Source organism: Perca fluviatilis, chromosome 2 (assembly GCF_010015445.1).
Source record: "Perca fluviatilis chromosome 2, GENO_Pfluv_1.0, whole genome shotgun sequence".
NCBI lineage: Eukaryota > Metazoa > Chordata > Actinopteri > Perciformes > Percidae > Perca > Perca fluviatilis.
The window spans coordinates 28153082-28176285 of record NC_053113.1 but is presented as its reverse complement, the minus strand read 5'-3'; the positions used below and the strand labels follow the sequence as shown (position 1 = coordinate 28176285).

Here is a 23204-nt window from a genome sequence, read left to right as displayed (position 1 = left end):
GGCAGGGTGGTCTTTGAACTTTCTGTAGATCTGACAGCTTGATTTGGTTTATCCAAATGTGTGCTGGGTAGCTTTCTTGCTGGTCAGTCATATGAAATGTGCAAGGATGTACACACATGGTATCTGGCTGTGTGTGGTCTTGTTTGGTTGGTATCCAGTATTTTGATTAAGATCTGCTTCAGTAGTCATTGTAGAAGTCCCTTATTGTGACTATGTTGTTTTTGTTTAACCTTAATTCTTTACTTTTAACATTGTTTCATTGTAGAACTGAAGTGAAAAAGTTATACTTGTGTCTCATCAGATCATTATTTCAATTTTCAATGACAGCTTAAATAAACAAATAAATGAATAGTTTTGTGTTTCCTATTTTAACTGTATTTAATAATTTTACTCTCTTCTGTTTATGGAAAAAAATGTGAATACATTTGAATGAGGAATCTCATGCAAATTCCCTTTTTAAAACTCTTTAAAAATCTAATCTAAAAGTAAGGCTATTTTACATTATTTTTGAAGAAAAATATATTTTTAGGCTGTACAAGATTCCCCATTATCAGACAGTGGCAGTATTTTTGCTCCACTCTTCTATCTTTTCAGAAGGCACAGGCGCAAACCACAGCCACCACTACTATGTTGCCAATGGTTGCCAGCACAGCGATCCACAGCCAAATGGTGTCACTGGACACTTTCCCATCATCCTCTGCTTCTGAAGGTCGAGAGTAGCCGGCATTAAGGTTGGAGGTGGACGTCTGCAGGGACGTGTTGCCATTGTACGGTGAATCCATGAAGGCCCCACTCACAGCCGGGTAATGCTGTCAGGAGAGAGACACACAGGGAGGTTTTCAGATTAAAGTCTGCGAAGATTCAACTCAATAATTTTTGTTGGACAAAGTTTGAGGAAAGTTAACTGGGCTGAACTCAAAACTCCAATCCAGTGATTTAGATTGAACATTTCCAGATTTCAGCAATAAAGAGACAGAGAAAAATAAGAATTTTAACAAAACAGCATATTACAACACAGACTAACAGTTGTGTTTCTACTCACTGCTCAGAGTAAGACAGAAAGTTGTTTAATAAGGATTAAACACATATATTAACAACCATTAGAAGTAATGACAACAGCTGAAATGTTCTTTATCAAAATTGTTTTAAAAATTTTTTTTTTTTTTTTAAATTTTTTTTTTTTTTAAGTTTTCAATTTATAATGATGTCTAGATTCTCACTAAATAAAACACAAGTAAAAATATGACTAGCATTAGATAAAAATATCATTAATATTCATCTTTTAATTTAAAAAAAATATAGATAATTGATCAATCAGATTGAATCATCAGTTCTGATCAAGATCTTTTTTTCTACTCTTGCTGAACGCAGTGACATTTTAATTTCTAAAATATTCTTTGTCTTAAAAGGCTAAAAGTGAGATGCATTCAGCCTTAAATCAATCTTACAATGATGAGGACAGCATGGCTGAACAATAACATGTTCGGTTCAGGAGGTTGACCCCACAGCTGTGCCTGGTCTCAGGACAGCTGTGCTGTACAGTGAAGAGAAATCAGCATCTCAAAGGGATTAATTCTCAAACGGATTAAAAAAGTGAAACATATGCTGTGGAGCCACTGGCACTTCAGTTTGCATGGGGATGCAGTTTGCAGATGTCTGTCTTTTTGATATGAATTTGAAAATTAATTTCTATTTACTGTATATTTTAATTGTAAGTTTTGTATAAATAAATAAGTAATTTAATAAAGTCATTTATATTATTGTTTTATTATTATTATTATTATATTATTATTATTATTATTATATACTGAAAGAGACAGATACACACACGTAGGGGATGAAGAGAAAGGCACACAAAAAAAACAAGTGAGGCTGATAATGAATCCCAATTTTATCACAGCTGGATGTTTTTGTCCCTGGGGGGCTTCCATTGCATCTCATCACCCAGACAGGACTCCATCAGTACTCATTGAGCTATCTCTGGTAATTAATAGACTAAAATGTCCATGTCTACAGAAGAAGAAACAAGCACATTTCCTGTCTTTTTATCACACACACATTTATAGACACATACAATACAAGCTACCCCTAGCTTTAGTTGCTTGTGTTGCTGCCAACTCTTGAGTTGTGATGCCTGTGTTACAAACGTGCAGTTGGTAAACTCAGGTGTGTAAACTTAAACTACTGTAACACACAAGCTCAAAAAACACTACAAAAAAGCCAAGCACAAAGGCTGTTTCATACTCTTACATACAAACAATAGACTGAACAGCCTGATACAAACAGACAACTCAGTGGCCTTTAATAATTCAAGCTTTCATTCTGACAGCTGAAAGGTTCAAGTAAGTTTGACCCTTTAACTTATGGGTGTTTTAGCATGTAAAAGCACTATTCTGCGATTGGTAAACAGCATCACTTCCACCTCGACTGTGAAAGTTTGACAATTAACATTTAGTTGATAGTTAAAATATTTGATTTGGGGAAATAGGATGCAAATACTGTACAGAGATGGTTAAGGGTTAATTTAATGGGGATGCTGATTCTATAATAATTTTTTTTATATTAGTTGGAGGCTCAGTTCACCCAAATCATATTTTCTCACTTACTTATGGTAGTATCAGACTGTCCTTCATTGAAAAACGCCCATATGGGCCGTTTGTTTTAGCAGCAATTATGACTCATATTAATGTTTACAGCGGTGGCTCCCTCTAGTGGCGGTAGTAATTATGAAGGGAGCAAGGCAGGATGTAAAGTGACAAAGTATTAGAGCGCCATATTTGGGGTGGTGGATCACTGATGTATTATAACACCTGGATACAGCGCTGGAGGCGGAGCCCCATTCATTCCTATGAGAGTTGCTCAGTGGCGCATCATGGGAGCAAAAAATACCCAGATCTCCCCTCTGCATCCACTTTTTTTGCGCACTGCTAATATGAATAGGGATTAAATGATTTAATCGTGCAGCTCTTCTAGACTTTCCAAATGTTATCTGACTGAATGGAAGAAATTCTGATTTGTGGGGGTTGTGAAAAAAATGTATCCACTGATTTACAGACATCTCTTTCGCAATGTAAGTCTATTGCATGACTTTGCAATTCCACCTTTGGCTGCTATATTCAATTTGCATTAAAGCCTGACACACTTCCTGGAGGCCTGTGGTGGAATAAACGGAACCATGTCATGTTCTGCATCACGTGCATAACCGGAACTGAAGTAACGTAACAAATATCCATGATTTTCAGCCAAACCACAACCTTTATCTAAAATTAACTAAGTAGTTTTGGTGCATAAACATAACCAAACTGTGACTGTTTCAAAACTTCAACGACATATTTAAAACCGGGCTGTGATGTTCTGTAATTTAGATATGAGGAAGGAAAATGCTCCTGTGGGTCGAATTTCCTGCCTAATTTATAAAACATTCCTATGGGTTGTTTTATAGGAATAATCAACCTATACTGTCGTGGTTTGGAGAATTTGTTGGGTGGTATCCAGCAATGCAGATCGTTTTGATTATATTTCATTACTGGAAGATCCACATACCTCTCTGTGAACAGTGTTTCAATTCCATTGGGAAAGGTGTTAAAAATGTGGAAATTTAAAATTTCAGCAGATTATTTTTTTAACATATTGATATTTACTTGATTTATAGTAAGGATTTGCTCCTAAACACAGTTATAAAACATGTGGCAGAGCACACCTGAATAGAAAGAGAGGGTGCAAACTATATTAAAGAATATTAACATTCATTAAGCCGATTAACTGACTGCGACAGCTGAGGTCAAAGCTTTGTGAATGTAAATAGATATACATTTTCTTCAGCTCAGTTAGTCATTATTGTTGTCATTTGATTGTAATGTTTTCACAGGGGAATGGAGGTATTTAACCTAAAATAATTTCCTATACAGAGCCATTCTGAATGTGGGTTCAACGAGGAATCACTGGGGGCATGACATGAGGTTATGTGACGCCACTTGGCTGCTGATGCATGGTTAAAATGTCTGCTTGTTTTGGCCAAATCTGCTTCTTCAGTCTGTCTTTAAAGCAGATGAGGTGCACATGATTTACTGTAGAGTTTGTGGACAAGTTAGAGAGACACTTTTCCAGATATCACAACAAAACCAGCCCTCGATATATTCTACATATGCAGCAAGTAGACATAAAGACATTCCTCAAACAGTTCCAATGAGGACAAAGTCACGAACAACTAAATTACCACGGCAACTTGAATGAAAAGAGACTGGGATCAAAAAGGATGAATAACATCAAAAGTGAGTGATTCCGACATTTAGTATTGGTACAAAACTTTAACTTTTTGGGGGATACAGATGTCAATGTCAATATTAAATGTCCCAACCAATAGGTATAGATTCCAGGCCTGACATTATACAGTATATATTAAATCCCAAAAGATTTACCTTTATGCATCATTATTCATGCACAGCTGTCTCATCTCATTTTGTAAAATGCAACCACCGTTTGTGTGTGCTTGTGTGCGTGCATGCATGTGTTAATTTCTTTGCAGAGGTGAAAAAAGACCTGAGTCTAAAACGTTGCAACTGTTAATATAGGGCAGCATAATTTATGAGAAAACTTTAAAAGCTCTCACTCCAGCCACTTATATGTATATTTAATTAACTGCCTCCCAGGGTTTTTTTTTTTTGAGTGAAGGAAAGGGACTAAAGTATGCTGTTCCAATGCTAGTTTGTAAGAACTTAAAGGTCACATATTATGCTTTTCCATGTTTTCTGTCATATTTACAATGTTAGAATGTTGGATTTTTATGTTTAATGTGGCCAAAACTATTTTAGACAAATCCCTGTGAGCTGAAACATTCAGATTTCCAACTATTCTGAACAGTCCGGTTTCAACAGTTTGTTCTACTCTCAGCTAAGTGTTACACAACTCTAAGCTGGCCTTCTATGATTGGTCATCTGCTCCAAGTAGGCAGGACTGGAGTGTTTTTTTAAGCCACTGCGGTGTTAACATGGTCCCATGTAACTACATGCTAACAGCAGTAAACAATGTCACCTTGGCTGCCACTGTCGTTATATTATCCCTAATTCGGGTCACATTACTCCTGAAACATTTTCTGTTAGTAGTATTTGGTTTAAAAAACTTTATTTGACTATAAAAATTGCTGCTATATTCTATTAGTCAACTGCTAACTAAAGTAGCTACATGGCAATGGCAGTAAACAATGTCATCTTGCCTGCCAATGTTGTTAAATTCTCCCCAATTTCAGGTTGCACTACTACTGAAACATGTCCTAGGTAGTGGTTCAGAATCCTTTATCTGCGATTTTTGACGGTAGAAAGTGCTGCTTCGTTCTACTACAATCTAACGTTAGCACGCTAACTATTAAGTAGCTATATGCTAACACGACATAGCTGTAATCTCGGTCAATGCTGGTTATTTCTCCCCAAATTCTGGTCACTTTACTGCTGAGACCGGTTGTGTAATGTTTGGTTTAGAAGCCTTTATTGGTGATTTTTTACAGTACAAAGTCCTGCTATGTACTCTGCTGCAGTAGGTCCAGCTTCAACTAGTGAAACACTGAGCGGAGGCTCCGGAGTTTCCAGGAAGCGCGCTGGCCAATCAGAGCAGACTTTTTCGGGAGGAGGGATTAAAGAAACAGGTGGCCCTACAGAGTGTCTCATACAGAGGGTGAATACAGGTGCAGCAGCCTAGCCTGGTCCTACCAGACTCTCATACATTTCATTTGTACAGAGAGTCTGGTCACTCTCCATTGACAAGCATTAACTTTCTTGAAGGCGGGTACTCTGTTGAAGTTTAAAACTATTGGATCTGCCCAGAGCCACTCTGGATCTGCCATACCAATCATTAACGTTTGGTCGTGACGTATGTCATGCGCATGTGCAAAAAGAGGGTAGACCGACAACAACTATCGGCTTATATTAAGCATTAGCATCGCTAGCGTTAAGCCAACTCCTTCACCACTAACAGAGCAAGCTGGAAAATCAAACTTTTCCCGAACCCCGTGGGGAGGAGGGCCACAACATCATGGCCACCAACACAACTCAGCAAATATTGCTCTTGCTCTGGCTTTAACTTCTAGATATTCGGCAGCGTTGCCACAACGGACCAAATGGCTTCGCTTGCATCTTTCTAACGCACGTCCTCAACGTCATCATTCTCAGCCACTCCCTCTGTTCGCTGATTGGACCGCCAAATATTTGGCCAGAGAAAACCCAAGAATATACCGCAAACCCAGACGGAGTACTGATGGAAAATTAAAATTGAGCAGAAGTACGTAGGAGGGCAGAGCCAGGCTAGCAGCAGCCATGGGCAGTATGTAGTAACATTAAAGCATGTAAACATGTTCTTGTACAAACACAAAATGCAAGTATAATCCTAAAAATGCTATATAATAGTTGCCCTTTAAAGCATCTATCATATGGACACAATCACAACCTGGTGACAAAACATTTTCTAGCAAAGGTAGCAGTGAACTTGTTCACCTCCTCATTAAAAAAAGCCTTTGCCTCGAAGCTGTGTCTCATTCTGTGAGTAAAATAGCACAGAAAGGTCATCAACAAAAACAGCAGTGAACATGAGCATGTGCAAGAGTTATAACACCACACGCCTGGAAGACTAGTTTCGCATTGCCTGACCTACCTTCACGAAGCTGCGGAGTAGGGTCTGGCGAGTCCACACTGCATTCCGGGATGGGAGAAAAACGAACTCTGGTGTATTGCCATTTCTTTAAACCAATCACATTCGTCTTGGAATCGGGAAGGAACTTGTTTTGGTGAAACGTGTACGTTCAAAGGTTGAAAACTCAGATTGGACAGATAGTCTAGCTAGCTTTCTGGATTTACACTGCAGAGATTAACCATAGTCCTCATGGATCGACCAGAGTTTAAAATGCCAACACAAAGGGAGCCCAACTCAACGTATATCCGGCATAAATGAGTGAAATCCGGTGGAATTTCCGTCAGCAATCGAGCAATCCTGGAAGTGTTACGTCGTGGATATAGACTACTGGAAGACAAACTACCCAAAGATGTAAAGATATCATTGTTTTTAGAACCACACGGTCTAAAGTAAAAAAGCTAAATACCTACTGCATGCTGCAACTCTGCATGGTTAACTGAAAGTGGCAATTTAAGTGGGTTCTTGACAAGGAACATGTTGTAACCTAACCTTTTACTTTAGCCGAAATTGGGCAGATAATTGATTATATGCATGTTAGGCACACATTTTTCAACTTAAATCTTCCCATTCTGCTAAACTGACATGTGAATAACTTTTCAAACTGCAGGAAAATGGCTTCCCATCGAAAGAAGCCATATATTCGATTATTTCAGAATTTAAAAGAATAAAAGCACCAAAAGGCAAACAACTAAAGTGAAGGCTTTCAAATGTTTCTGTTTTACTCTCTAGAAAGCTACTCTATAGTAGCAGTTTTGATGCTCCAAAAAAAAGCTGCAAACATGCACTAGATGAACCTCCCCCTGGGGTGTCGGGCCTCCACTGGGGTGCTCCAAACTGTTTCAGGGGCTTTGTCAGAGGGGAGGCCCACAGTATCAGACGTTGAAATCCCATGATCTATCCTATAACAGGAATGTATTTTCTAATGTGAACAAAACATTTGTTATTGCTGAGGCTCTGACACAAAGGCATGCATACTACATGTATCTGTCTGGCTGTGGACAGAGCGGAAACATCTCACATTAAAATAACTCTCTGGAAGATACTAATTAGGCACTACAGTCAGATGTTATACCCTTTTGTCCTTGTCATACTTGTAGATGCTATAGAATATCAAATGAGTGGAGGGAAGGCTCCCAGACACACAGACATGCTTACAGTCATTGCACTAGGTATCAACACTAAGCTGTGTAGAATGTGGCAATGTGTTCATTCAGACTAAAGTTCCAGTTATAATATGTAAGAAACTGACCTCTTTACCACCGCTTCACAGTTTCTGTTTTATGTTACTTTTCTTTTGTCTGTACTTGATTGAAAGGGCTTCTGCAAACACACACACACACACACACACACACACACACACACAAACGAAAAATCCAAATAAAGTTTGTGCATCAGAACATGGAAGATGTTTAAATGCTCAAACGACATTTAATTTGTTTTACACTGCAATAGTCACCAATAATATACTTTTTAAATATATTTAAACCATATACATAGACAAAGACACGCATTGCAACAACAAAAAAGGAAAATCAAGACAATTAATAAAATCAAAACATGAAGTAAGGTGACTCCTCACATAATGGAAGGGTGCTATTTCCACAACATACCAGACAGTGTTACAGAAAACTGACACCAGCTGCAATAGTAGTTGCCAACTTACAGCCAGTCAGTTTAGAAGCCACATAGTCAAACAGAGATTTTATAAAGTTAGGAAGACACACTTACTTAACATAAAAAGAGTAAGCCGAGAAGCAGTATATAAAGTCAACGAAGTAGCCTAGATATTAATTGTGATTACAAAAGAAAAGCTGTGAGGAAAAAACACTCGTATTTTACCCCCACATGGCAACCCTGATGCTGGTGCTAAAATTAGAGATCTTTTTGCATTTGTTCATCATGAAACACTAAAGCGTCACAACATCATTACAGAAGTAGTGCTCGACTGCTGGTATCACATCAAGTCTTCAAGCTCATACAAGACTATGCACATCCTGATGTACTGTATTATAGATTCTCTGTAGGTGTAAAGAAAGTCCATCCACTACATTTAGTTTTGACTGAATCTAGTGAGTGAACAACAGCTGAAATACTGTATGTGCTTAAATGTTAGATACTGTATGTCAGAATCTGTCTTGCATCTGGAGCAGCAGGGCATCACCTCATGTTCGCAACACCAAACACAAACCTACTCAAGTTTTAAAGTAATTCAAAGTTGAAAACAATTAAGTCATTCCACCAGTTAGTTACTTCTAAAACATGCCCATTCAAATTCAGCAATAAAAAGTAATTAACTTCACCGTTTTTTCTTTTTTTATAATTACAGGTTCCCTGCTACTTCTTGTTAGAATATAAGCTTGTGTTGGGTTAGAAGAGATAGTGAAAATACCACGAAGATACAGACAAACAAGGAGCAAGAATAGAATAATAAAGCAAGAAAGAGAGTTGTACCTACTGCCGACTGTATGTGAAGAAAGAGGTCAGTTCTGATGTTTCAGTCTGTCCTGTCCTACACTCTGACTGAGGCTGAATGCATCTAAAAGAGAGAGGGGAAGCAGCGCGAGAGAGAGAGAGAGAGAGAGAGAGAGAGAGAGAGAGAGAAAGAGAGAGAGATCCCTCTCAGTGAAAGTGAGAGAGTTGAGCGCACACTGTGAGAGCATTTGTGTGAGACAGATTTAGACATCCTGCTGTGTGTGTGTGTGTGTGTGTGTGTGTGTGTGTGTGTGTGTGTGTGTGTGTGTGTGTGTGTGTGTGTGTGTGTGTGTGTGTGTGTGTGTGTGTGTGTGTGTGTGTGTGTGAGATACAGACAGAGAGAGACAGATCACACCATGGACACGTGTAGGTGTATAAAAATAAGTGTATTTTGTGCATAAGGGGGACATCCAGGAGACGCTTACATCTATGAAACAGCTGAGCTGGATGTTTGTAGCCTCACACACAATACAGCTCACTGGCTGAGTTTTCATCATTGATTTGCACCTGGTCAGATACCTACTGACCAATAAGACACACATTTTTGAATTTCTGTATTTGCCCACTTCAGACCTATAGAAATTGATTTTGCAAGATAGTTTATGATAAATCTCACAGTTGATAGTGTAGAAATGAAGCTCAGCGTAAGTTCATTCAGAAGACTTCTATGCTTTCATTCTCCACTTTCGCTTTCCTAATATGATCAGCTGATTCTGGGTGTTTACTCTTCAGTTAAACCAACCAGAATGTGCCATGATTTCCTTGAGCCAATCACATCATTACATCCCTGCTTTAAAATCTGTTCTCTCTCCTGCTGTCAGTTGTCATTTCAGGCAAATCGAGCAACCCTCCTCCACCCCATTCACCTCCAGTCATCATCATTCACAGCACCCAGGGTCCTCCACCAGAAGCCTAGCTCCCATAACATCCATTCAGATCTTCAGGCTTCCTTCACCACCACCAGTGTCTAGACTCCAACTGGGGGATATTCCTGCCTACTCATGGCCTCTCTACCCCTTATAAAAAATGGACATAGCGATAGATTCTAATCGCCAAAGACTCTGTACATTTCAACCTTGTGCATTATGCGATGAATAAACTTATTTGCACCTTTCAACGAAGTCTCTCCTGATTGAAATACCAAGTACAGCCCAGGTTTTGTTAAGTTGGTTATAAAAAGAAGAAGGAAATGATCTACTTGAAACAATGTTTTTCTCAAATGTTTTCTTCACCCAAAACAATACAATTCACCACTTCAGAATTATCTAGAAACTGATTTTGGTGGACAGTTTAGGAGAAATCAGACCATTTGCAGTGTAAAAAGATTGATTACAGCCCAGCACTGGATGCTTTTGTCCAGTGGGTTGTAAAAAGAAGGAAATTCGAAAATTGTCTATTATCTCTTCTGAAATCTACTTTAAACAATGGCTTTCTCAAACTTCTTCTTTACCGGAAACAATACCATGGTAAACAGTTGGAACGACGGGGTGACTGGGCGTATGACGTGACAGAAATCCTAAATCAGATTTGAACCAACTGCATAGTGAGCACATGGCGGTCGACTCAGCCTGTTGAGTCACCAGGATGATCAGCTTTACTGCAAATACATCTGCTACTGTGTAAGCACGCACAAAACATCAAGTTACTTAATCAAAAATGAGGCTTCCAGTGTGCATTTTACACGCATGCATACACATACATATGACATGCACCTGTGTATCTGCCTGTACCGTGTGTGTGTGTGTGTGTGTGTGTGTGTGTGTGTGTGTGTGTGTGTGTGTGTGTGCTTATTGTACACATCTCAATAGCATCTGTATGCATGTGTGAATGCATATGCACAGTTAGAGAACATGTGTTTTTATGCTTGTGTGCATCATATTCTCTGTGAAATAATGTAGAAAACATCTATCTTGACATATCATTCTGTCATAGTCATTTACAACTATTTACTGTTAAAACAAAAAACAAATATTCAAATCAAGTAATCTTAATACTACACGGTGCAGTGTGTGTGTGTTTCAGAAACTAATATTTTGATATCAGAGTGTTTTGTCTTGAAACCACATAATGTGTGTGGATTTATTTAAGACTGAATACTTGACTACTTAAACTTAAACTAAGGTTTTTCCCAGTGTAACCATGTTACCTGCTAGCTATTCTTCCTTTCCCATTATCTTCTTTACCTGTCCTTGCCTGTCTCTATATTATCTTTTTCCCCCTTTTTTGATGGGCTTTTTTTTTTTAATCTAGCCTTATTTTCAGCTCTCACCTTTCTATTTGATATTTGAGTATCATCCTAATCCAGGGACGGACTAGATACAGACAGGACATCCTGGTATAGCGTGCAGTGCTGCAGGGCTTTGGGGATTAGAGACATACATATACATCTTCAATATTCCAAATCTCTGAAAATGAGAATTTATTTTGGTGCATGATGTACAACATAGCTTTTGTGTATACTATTTGGGCATATGAGTCTGCTTCCTGTGCCCATCTGTGAGTGTGTGTCCTTTAGGGGTTGGATGGAGGAATCACGTGTAGTCTTCTTCAGTAGTGTGCGTGCGTGCGTGTGCGTGCGTGGTGCGTGCGTGCGTGCGTGCGTGCGTGCGTGCGTCGGTGAGTTAGCATTTATTTACCTGACTCTGTTCTATATACACAGGTGCATTCACTGCCTACCCTTCATTAGGTGTTTTTGCCTGTGCAAGTGAGCGTGTGTGTGTGTGTGTGTGTGTGTGTGTGTGTGTGTGTGTGTGTGTGTGTGTGTGTGTGTGTGTGTGTGTGTGTGTGTATATCCAGGAATGTGATGGTTTATAAAGTTATATAATATTCTTCTAAGAGGAGATTCAGATACTTCCTCCGGTTATCACATGCACATAAACGCACACATGCCCAATTGAATGTTTGAGCGATATAAGGTGATTTTGGGTTAAGAAAAAAACAACTCTCCCATAATTAACTAAGGATGGAAGTGGGGGAGAGAGAATGGGCCAGAACTCACTTATCATTTATGAGGCATTTGTCTCACAAGCTATTTGTTTCACAAACTATTAGTGTAGCCCGTGACATGTAGTTTGCTCCTGGGCAAAGGAAATATTTCAGCCTCGTGCACATTTTCTCAAATATGCAACTCTACATAGCAGAGGAGGATTATATTTGCATGTTATATATGAAATTTCAATTCCCAAAATTGGATTCTTTCAGGACTGAAAATGTGGTTCTCGATCTGTGTCCGCTTTTATAGAAAATCAAGTATAAAAGAAAAGAGGGGAAGGACAGAAGGAAAAAAATATATGAAAGGGTGAATAAGCAGCCCCACAGCAGCCAGCTGTTCCTCCTCTCTCTGAAACATCTGTCATAGAAGGAAAAACACAGAAAGATACGGAGAGAAAGTTAAGATGGGAAAGAAAATACAAAAGTGATGAACAAAACAAAAGAGAGGGCAAGAAAGGGTGAAGACAGACAGAGAGATACAAAAATACTGTATGAGCCACTTTGCTCGTTTGAAAGCCATGATGTCTCTCTCTTTCTCATGGGTGGGCCACATTCTCTGGGCGGGCAAAGCAGAGAAAGGGAGGTTATGACCTCATAAGGAGCAAGATTCCAGATCGGCCCATCTGAGCTTTCATTTTCTCAAAGGCAGAGCAGGATACCCAGGGCTCGGTTTACACCTATCGCCATTTCAATAGGTGGGGGGGGGGGACCATAGGCAGGCTGGGGGAACATATATTAATGTTAAAAAACCTCATAAAGTGACATTTTCATGCCATGGGACCTTTAAGACATTTGCATTATAACAAGACTAAAAGAGCCAAAGTCAACCCTGGTTGAGCCCTCAGTGTAGTACTGCGCTTTGAGACACATACTAAATTGTGTTTGTGCTGTAGCTTCGACAGTGGAAGTAAAACAATATAATTCGACAACTTCAGTTGCATGCATATGAATATTATTGAGACAGTTTCATAACAACTTTTACAATCCACACGTCATCTTGTAACAGCAAATTTTTTCATACAGTTCAGACATACTTTCTAAACTGATGACACTTTTCTCCATTGTGGATATGCTGGTGAGTCTTTAATAAGTTCCTTAATTGACTGAAACTCTTTTTTTAGGTAGGCTGATGTTGATCCGGCTGTTACTCTTCTCACCCTTATCATGAGGTCTATCTGTGTTTTTTTGAAGCAAAAACAGAGACAGAGAAAGAGACATAAGAGGAAATAAAATGGTAAATCCTATTTTATAACTATAGGGTTGTCCTCATACAAGTAAACATTGGACATGACAGAAGTTAAAAATGGTATTGGGTTTCTTTTGTCAAGTCAACTATTTTCTATGTAATGAAACCTGAAAATGCATTCTGACTCTTATTAATGTGGTAGCATATGTAATAATGGACACCAAGCAAACTGAATCAAAAAGTAGAAGAAGCTGAAAATTATTTCCATAAGTTATTTAGCCATGAGATGAAAATAAAATACTGCTGCTAGAATATGTCCAGAGGGGACCCGAGGCTGACTGAATTCATGACAAGGATAGAGGGAGCAAGAATAACAGAGAAAGGAAGACAGACAGGAAAAAAGAGAGAGTCAGTGAGAAAATAAGCATGAGAAGGCCAGAGTGTCCAGTCTGTAGGTTATAGTAAGCAAGAAAAAAAGGACATTAAAGAGAGACATAGAAGACATAGAGTAAGAGAGAGAGAGAGAGGCTTGTTTTCATGGCTGGCTGAATCTTTGCTTTGTTTTGCTGGAGGCCCAACAGACATGCATAGAACCGCATTCACTGACATCATTAACTGACCTTAATCAGCGTTCATTAGACCCTTAATGCTTTAAACACACACACACACACACACACACACTGAAAGGTGCAAATGTATATAGGCTGCACAGATGTTTAAAACAAATGTCCATATAATTGTTTTGGGAAGTCTGACTTTATGTAACTCAGGCATCCATGTGTACTAGTGGTCTAAAGCCCTATTTGCACAGGATAAGTATTACCTGGTGACCTCTAGTCATTTCTAATAATTACGGAGGTTGTCTGTGATCTATATCCCGTGCGAATTGGTCTGTAATTTTAGAGGTCCTGTGATAATATTAGTCCCATCCTTGGCGCACCTTCGGGTAGCCAACTCTCGAGGTACAGATATGTCAGTAAATTCAAGTAAAAGCAGGCTTCTCTTATCCTGTGCGTTGTCACGTGACCAGCCAGCATTTGTAATTTCATAGGAAATCATACAAGTGTTTTTTTTTTTTTTACGATATCATACGAACCCGTTAAGAATGCTTTGAGTATTCAAATCATTAAAAGTAACAATACCACATTTTCATAGGTCACTCACATGGGCACGGGATAAGATACATTACACAAGCACATACTTATTACACATGTTATGTGTTTTCTGTTGAATACAAAGTGTTTTTGTTTACAAAAAATGTCTCCTTTATTTTTTTTACAGTTTTAAAGGACAATTCCGGCGCAAAATGAACCTAGGGGTTATTAACAGATATGTACCCACTCGATTGTTCTCTGGGACATGTTTTCATGCTAATCGAATGTGTTTGTAGCTTGAAGAAGCTAGCGCGGACCGCTGATTAGCTTACAATGCTAGTATTCGGGGTACAGGGAAAGTAAAAACAGATAGCTATTTTGTACCACTAAAAAGGCCAAAATATCACCAAACTTCAACAGTAGGATAATGAGGGTCCCTACATGTTAACCGAAGCATTGAGAACTTTGTAAGTGTACAGACAGTTTATTGAAAATATAGATTATAAAGACACTCGCGTTCATGTTTACATGCGGCCGCCATCTTGAAAACCAGTCATGACTTAGCAAACTAAAATCAAAAGCAATTTGCTCAATATATCTGAAATAATTGCACTGATGTAAAACATAACTTGTCTTGTGTAGCTACTTACTCAGTGGATAACTGTCCATCTGGTCCCTCCGGTCTGGGTCGCTGTCTCCAATTTATTTTCGGGGCATGGAAAAAAGTTTCAAGTACAGCCCTGTTTATCAGAGAGGGGAAATCTTCAGACTGTACAAAACACTGCGTCTTTTGGGTGTCGCGACGCAACAGGTCCCACTCCGTGCAACACAAACATTCCTCTTCGGTGGCCATAGCTTCACAATGTCCGCAGGTACACCACCAGTTTCCCGAAGTACGAGGCTGTGTTGCGGCGTTGACTACCAGTAGCTCTCTCTCTCTCTCTCATGTAGCCCTTTCACGGAGCTCCCGCAGCTCTTCGTTCACTAAACTGTCTGTACACTAAGTTCTCAATGCTTCGGTTAACATTTAGGGACCCTCATTATACTACCGTTGAAGTTTGGTGATATTTTGAGCCTTTTTAGTGGTATAGTTAGTTAGTTAGTTATGTTTTATATCTGTGTCATGCCAAACATTTTGGCCCATCCCACATGGGATTACAAGACACCACAAATTTACTTATTTAACAAACATCTTCCTGTCGCATATACAGTACAAATCATTCGGAGAAATACATGAATACAAATAAATACATACAGTGCCTTGCGAAAGTATTCGGCCCCCTTGAACTTTTCGACCTTTTGCCACATTTCAGGCCTCAAACATAAAGATATAAAACTGTAATTTTTTGTGAAGAATCAACAACAAGTGGGTCCCAATTATGAAGTGGAATGAAATTCATTGGCTATTTCAAACTTTTTTAACAAATAAAAAACTGAAAAAGTGGGCGTGCAAAATTATTCAGCCCCTTTACTTTCAGTGCAGCAAACTCTCTCCAAAGTTCAGTGAGGATCTCTGAATGATCCAATGTTGACCTAAATGACTAATGATGATAAATAGAATCCAGCTGTGTGTAATCAAGTCTCCGTATAAATGCACCTGCTCTGTGATAGTCTCAGAGGTCCGTGTAAAGCGCAGAGAGCATCATGAAGAACAAGGAACACACCAGGCAGGTCCGAGATACTGTTGTGGAGAAGTTTAAAGTCGGATTTGAATACAAAAAGATTTCCCAAGCTTTAAACATCCCAAGGAGCACTGTGCGCGCTAATAATATTGAAATGGAAGGAGTATCAGACCACTACAAATCTACGTAAGACCCGGCCGTCCCTCTAAACTTTCAGCTCATACAATGAGGAGACTGATCAGAGATGCAGCCAAGAGGCCCATGATCACTCTGGATGAACTGCAGAGATCTACAGCTGAGGGTGGGAGACTCTGTCCATAGGACAACAATCAGTCGTATACTGCACAAATCCGGCCTTTATGGAAGAGTGGCAAGAAGAAAGCCATTTCTTAAAGATATCCATAAAAAGTGTCGTTTAAAGTTTGCCAAAAGCCACCTGGGAGACACACCAAACATGTGGAAGAAGGTGCTGTGGTCAGATGAAACCAAAATCGAACTTTTTGGCAACAATGCAAAACGTTATGTTTGGCGTAAAAAGCAACACAGCTCATCACCCTGAACACACCATCCCCACTGTCAAACATGGTGGTGGCAGCATCATGGTTTGGGCCTGCTTTTCTTCAGCAGGGACAGGGAAGATGGTTAAAATTGATGGGAAGATGGATGGAGCCAAATACAGGACCATTCTGGAAGAAAACCTGATGGAGTCTGCAAAAGATCTGAGACTGGGGCGGAAGATTTGTCTTCCAACAAGACAATGATCCAAAACATAAAGCAAAATCTACAATGGAATGGTTCACAAATAAACATATCCAGGTGTTAGAATGGCCAAGTCAAAGTCCAGACCTGAATCCAATCGAGAATCTGTGGAAAGAACTGAAAACTGCTGTTCACATACGCTCTCCATCCAACCTCACTGAGCTCTAGCTGTTTTGCAAGGAGGAATGGGCAAAAATGTCAGTCTCTCGATGTGCAAAACTGATAGAGACATACCCAAGCGACTTACAGCTGTAATCGCAGCAGCAAAGGTGGCGCTACAAAGTATTAACTTAAGGGGGCTGAATAATTTTGCACGCCAATATTTCAGTTTTTTATTTGTTTAAAAGGTTTGAAATATCCAATAAATTTCGTTCCACTTCATGATTGTGTCCCACTTGTTGTTGATTCTTCACAAAAAATTACAGTTTTATATCTTTATGTTTGAGGCCTGAAATGTGGCAAAAGGTCGAAAAGTTCAAGGGGGCCGAATACTTTCGCAAGGCACTGTATACACATACACACACACCACACACAAACAACAAATTCTCATCTACAATTCATCTCGATAAAGAGCTTTTTTCCCTTTCTCCCAAGCTTTAGCTAGATAATTGGCTAATTTATATGTGTCATATGTGAACAGCCATCTCAGTCTTTGAGCATCATCCATATTTACCAAGTCAATCTCTGCTTTTATCCTACGAAACAAAAAATCACACTGTTCACAATAAAAAGGACAATAGAAAACAAAATGGAACTCATTTTCTATATCATTCAAACAACACATGGGACAGATCCATTTTTCCTCTTCTACATTAACAATTCTGTATAAATAATTTAATAATTTAATAAAAAATTTACCTGTGCCCCAAATACTAGCATTGTAAGCTAATCAGCGGTCCGCGCTAGCTTCTTTCAAGCTACAAGCACATTCGATTAGCATGAAAACATGTCCCAGAGAGTGATCGAGTGGGTACACATCTGTTAATAACCCCTATGTTTGTTTTGCCCTTTAACCATGTAGGTTTGGGCCCAAACACAGAACAGACTGATGAGTAGGCAGCAGTTAGTGTTCAATGATTTAATCAGGAAAAGGCTTACAAAATCCCCAAAAACTGGAACACGGAAAACATAACCTTAACACAGAGGAGCATGACATGAGACATATAGTTTTACAAACTTTGAGGATGTTTCTGGGAGTTGTGTCAAATCGCATTGTAGCCTAATGCAATAATGTAATATATGAGAGAGGGATTATCCTAATCCTTGAATAAAAAAGAAAAAAATCTGCCATTACAGTGCAAACCGGAGCCCGAGAAGAGAGAGACAGATACGAACTCAGCGGTGGGACTCTCCGACGACAAATCTGGCCTGAGGGCAGGAAGTTCCCAGCACCTGGGACCCATGTGGAAGAGGGTGAGCAACAGTTTGGAAACACAGCTCACACTCCACCACTCACGTTGGCTGGTTTGGGGTTTTCTTCAGCTGGTTAAATTATATGGAAATACGTTCTACCATCTGCAAAACCTACTGGGAATGTCTTCAACAACACGCATGAGGCACAAAACATATCAGGTGTTGTGCCCAGCAAACGCTGTGACAACTTGCCTCCATCCAACACCAGTATGCTGTTCTCGTGTGCTCCCTTGGTGGGGGTTCGTCATTTTCCTTAATATTTTCAGAAAGTCAAGGGGGGAATACTTGACTGTAATACTATACTGCCAAGGTATCCTGGAAAACCTGTTGTGACCTGTTTGCTGCATTTTAAATTTAAAGCTTAAGCAACATGGTAAAATGTACTAGTCAAATATGACTGTAGTCGGATATAATAAAACGCTTCTCTAAGCAATCTCATCATACAGTAGAAGAAGACACTAATCCCTGAAGTGTAGGTTGACAATTGACTCAACATTACAAAAGTGCCGTTGATTCCAAATGCATATCTGACGTGTGAGTATGTGTCTAATCTGTCATGCCATCCACGCTGAATGAATAAAGCATTATTACTTCCATGCGTGCAGTGAGTGACTCATCTGCCTGTGTGATTAATGTGTTCAGCAGAGTCATAACCTCCGCTTATCACAACAGGTTATCTCAACTCTCTATGCTGAAAAAATAAAGGAACAGACACTGTAAAGATGCTTTCACATTTTCCATATAAAGGCACCTTATGCATAGTTAAACCCAACATAAACATCCATCCACCTTGGATGACTCTTATATTTGTACTGTAAGATTACCCAGATAGTTCATCTTTAAAGTGGACCAGACGTTTTGTCAAGCATGCAAAACCAGTGTCAAGACAGATAAATACATATTTAAAGCACTAAGTAAAGTGTGGGCATTAGCAATATCAAAACTACTTAGCACCCCTGCAATAAAACAGAAGCAGACACAGAGGGACAAGAAGCTGTTGAAGGTGGTCAGAAAATTAGTTGTAGAGCAAAATGTTGTGCAATACACGTGTTTAATATAAGATAACATAACTTAAGAGAGACTTTATTGTCACCCATCCATACAGTGCAGTACATTACATAGAGGAACCAAATTGTAAAACAAAAAGAATGAATGATGCAACATTAAGTGCTAGTGAAGCAAACATTCAGGCTATGAGGTGCAATCAACAGAAAGAAATCTAAGAAAACCTTGTGTAATTTTCTAATACAAAAACGCTTTTGGATTAACTGAAAGGAAGAGCTGCTCATGATGGATCAGATCTGCTGTCTGTGTCAATGAAATGCCCCCCCCCTGAAGTACCTGATGAACTCTTTAGCAGATGGTAATCTGACCTAACTCTCCATCAAACACACTTTGATAGACATGCCTTAATTAAGTTCTAACTAATCTGGCATTCACTCCCAGATATAAAGGAGGCTTGGGATAGAAAGAGAGAACCCAGTCGCCGACACAAGGTCAGCCACTGGTCCCTGTTTGAGCTCAGTGTCTTGCTCAAGAACATGTCATCACTGATTGAAACAGGAATACCACCTGACTGATGAATGACATGCCATGCAATTCAAACGTATTAATGGTTTCATTGATCACTCTGAGATATATTATTATTCCTCTCCTGGGCTTTAAAGGAAGCTTTTTAATTTAGTGGACTTGTTTATTACAAATGTGTTGACTTTGTACTGCTACTGCATGAAAGCATAGCTTAATAATCTGGTCCATGATGCATTCCAGTGACCCTTGAGATGCAAAAAACACTGCCATCTATTTTAACAATTCCCTGGGGGGAAATGTTTTTAAGGTGCATGGTTGTCTATAGTAAGAACATTGAGGCATTGACTGCAGAGTGTGTAGAGACAGTTAGTGTGGGGTGATTAAGGGCCACATATTGAGCACACCTGATTAACTATCAGAGAGCTTTCCATCAAACTCCTTCAGCTGGACAGGGTTCACGTTTAGTGTAGACAGGCTCAGTGACAACATTCAGGGAATTAAAGGGGAACACTGCTTAATTCAGAAACCAGTGGGACCTGGTTTCTGTGCAGGAATATTTAAATAGATATAATTGTACCCTATAATTCATAATTCAGAAGTCTAACGTGGAAAAGTTCTGAGAAGACTGCAACATTCTTTGACGTTACTTGAGTGTGTCATTGCACAGAGTTAGCTGATGTAATACCTTTGAGCAGATGGTTATCATTGGAGATTTCACATCACTTCTGCACAGCTGGACAGGGTACACTGCAGAAAATGGGTACTTTATTCTGCCCAATAGGATTGCTGCATGTGCCAGGCGATAAGACTAACCTATGTGTTATTTAACATCTCCTGATGCACCTTAGTGTCATAAAAGTACATACTAATCTAGAATACTGTCAAATAATGAACTTTTGCTCACCGGTCCAAAATCAGAAGGGAATTCTTTTTAAACTATGCAGAACTGGTGGCTCAGTACAAGCTCAGTCTCAATAACACCATCTAGTGTTCGGCTCCAACTAAATCCAGTTGAATACAAACACACGCTGTGAATATATTTCTTTTCAATTAGGTGATAGGTCACAGTAGTTAATGTTATTGGTTGGGTTTCTTTCACTGACAATTATCAAGGTATAATTCCCTAATGCTTCATGAACTCCATCCTTTGCTTCTGTCCTGCACACATGCAATGGACATTTTATTTGTTTCATGTTAGACAATAAATTCAATTAAATTATATTTTTGCTCATCTAAAGACACAGCTGTAATAAACCATTCTCCTCACCAAAAAAAGCACATATTTTATTCTGATAAGAAAGGAAAAACTCAAATCAAGTATGAGTAGTATAAGTGATTAAATGCAATAAAATTAGGACTTTCAATGTGCTCGCCTTGAAAGCTATTAAAAATATCCATAGGCTGCATAGCTCTACATCTCACAAAGGGACCTCGGTTGTAACATAAAGCTCTGCCCGCAGGCTAGTTAAAGCTCAACATTATAGGTCAGAAGAGACAGAGAGAGAGAAAAAACAGGCAGAAAATGGGACACAAATGTTACACCATCATTAAGAGCAAGAGACAGGATGAGACTGCTGCAGTGACTGACTGTGATGGGAGGAAAAAGCACCAGCAAACACAGAACATAATCACTTTATTTTTAGTATAGGCTTCATTGCAGATAGAGAATAATTACAATGTTTTTAGATTAATTTCCTTCACTTTTATGAAGAATTTCATGTTAGGAAGCAATAATCAGTCTAAGTCAGGCAAATAGTAGCCTTATGGATATCCATATCTTTAAAATGTTATTAAATTAACAGAAAAAGACAACTGGAACCAAAATTGCTCTCAGCCTCAATGCAGTACAAGTGTTTGTGGCTCATGAATGCTTCACTCTACTCAGTCAAAAGGTTGCTAAAATGACAGGAAGCCTGTGAGACTCAGTTGCTCAAATAAAGCACGAGCCCTTGCTTCTTTTGGAGAAGCTTCTGTGTCTTCTCCGTATGTGTGCACTGTCTAAAATTGTATATCTATCATGCAAATGTGTGCTTTACAAATGTACAAAAACCATTCTAATGTTCCTGTGACTAGTGTGTCCAGCTATATTTCATTCCCAAGTCATTGTCTTTGCATTCTCTGGCTGATAAAAATAGACTCTGTAGCATTTCTATCAACTACATCCAATGCATAATGTTTTATCGTATGGTCTAAGGGATTTAATGAATGTTGTGAGATTATCCTGGGTTATAAATACTTTCTCAGTAGGTAGCTAAAAACATCTGATACAGTCACAAATAATAAAAATAAAAAAATAAAACGTAGTAACAGAAGCAGTAAACATACATTGAAATGTAAGTACACAAATAAAATTAAAGCATATTAGCTGTACTTTCCTTTGCTGAGCTTGGTGGTAATTAGTACTAAAGTCCATTATATTACTCCTCCTCCTCAAAAACAAAACATTTAAGATTTTAAATGGGTAAATGTATTTCTGCTTCCTTACCTGAGCTGCCATTAGTGATAACTCCATTATCCCTGGATCAATGCTCACCAGCCTGAGTGTGTAAAAGTAAGACTGTTGATGGCAAAAAACGTAAGAAAAAAAAAAGGAAGGTCTCTGAAACTGCACTGCTGTGCTTTACTGGATGAGTGCAGTTGTGAACGTGCTACATAATGACACAATGAATGCTTTTCATGCTTCATGGAAGAGTTTATTCACTCATCACATCTCTCTCTCTCTTTCTGTATGGATGTGTATGTTGGGGGGCAGGGGTAAACTTGTGCTTGACACGTGCCAGGCAAACCCTGCAGAATTATTGATGCTGGTGTGGCTTTGGCATGTAAGCTTTTTTGACACTGCTACCCCATACAACTTCCTGCTACCACTTTCTTTTAGAGGAACTTCATAATCCTTGAATTATTCATCACCGTCTGAAAATTTCCATTAAAATTGTCTTTGTGTTTGTTTCTCCATATTTGTCTCTCTTATCCATCTCAGGCTTATAAACGGTTTAACATGTTATAGTATTAGCCATATTATGATTAATAGATCATTTTGTTTTAGAGATCAGTAACAATGCAAAGAAATTTTGTGTTGCCATGTTGTGAAAAGATAACTTTGCTGGTGTTTATCCCCCTGAAGCATGACTGTTGCTTTGACACAAGCGTTGTCGAGACAGTGCTCAAGCCATGCATAGCAACAGGAAACTACAAACCAAAGTACAATACTATCTTGCACCAACAATATCCAGGACTGTTTTCATTGTACTTTGTTGCATTTTCCTTTTATCGATACACTAACCTTTCCACCTCAACCAAGTGCAAAATCATTTTTGTGATATTTTTACATTTTTTTATGAGTTTATGTGGTGTTTCACCACACCTTTTTTATGTGCAGATTGAAAATGTGCTTTCAAACATGTGGATAGAAAGGTTCTTCATACTCAAAATGTACAAAACCAAACTGTAACGGTATAT

General features: G+C 38.9%; 2 long non-coding RNA genes across 2 annotated transcripts in view; one reads left to right on the top strand and one right to left on the bottom strand.

The window, feature by feature from the left end:
* Positions 1 to 10264, top strand: part of LOC120549228 — an 84387-nt gene extending 74123 nt beyond the window's left edge. The window contains exon 4 of the long non-coding RNA XR_005637360.1: positions 9972 to 10264. This is a non-coding gene — a long non-coding RNA (uncharacterized LOC120549228). The remainder of the gene's footprint in view (positions 1 to 9971) is intronic.
* Positions 704 to 22321, bottom strand: LOC120549216. The gene is made up of 3 exons (XR_005637353.1): positions 22231 to 22321; positions 9134 to 9214; positions 704 to 809 (listed from the first exon to the last, which is right to left on the bottom strand). It is a non-coding gene; the product is annotated as an uncharacterized LOC120549216 (long non-coding RNA).
* Positions 22322 to 23204: the final 883 nt, after the last annotated feature.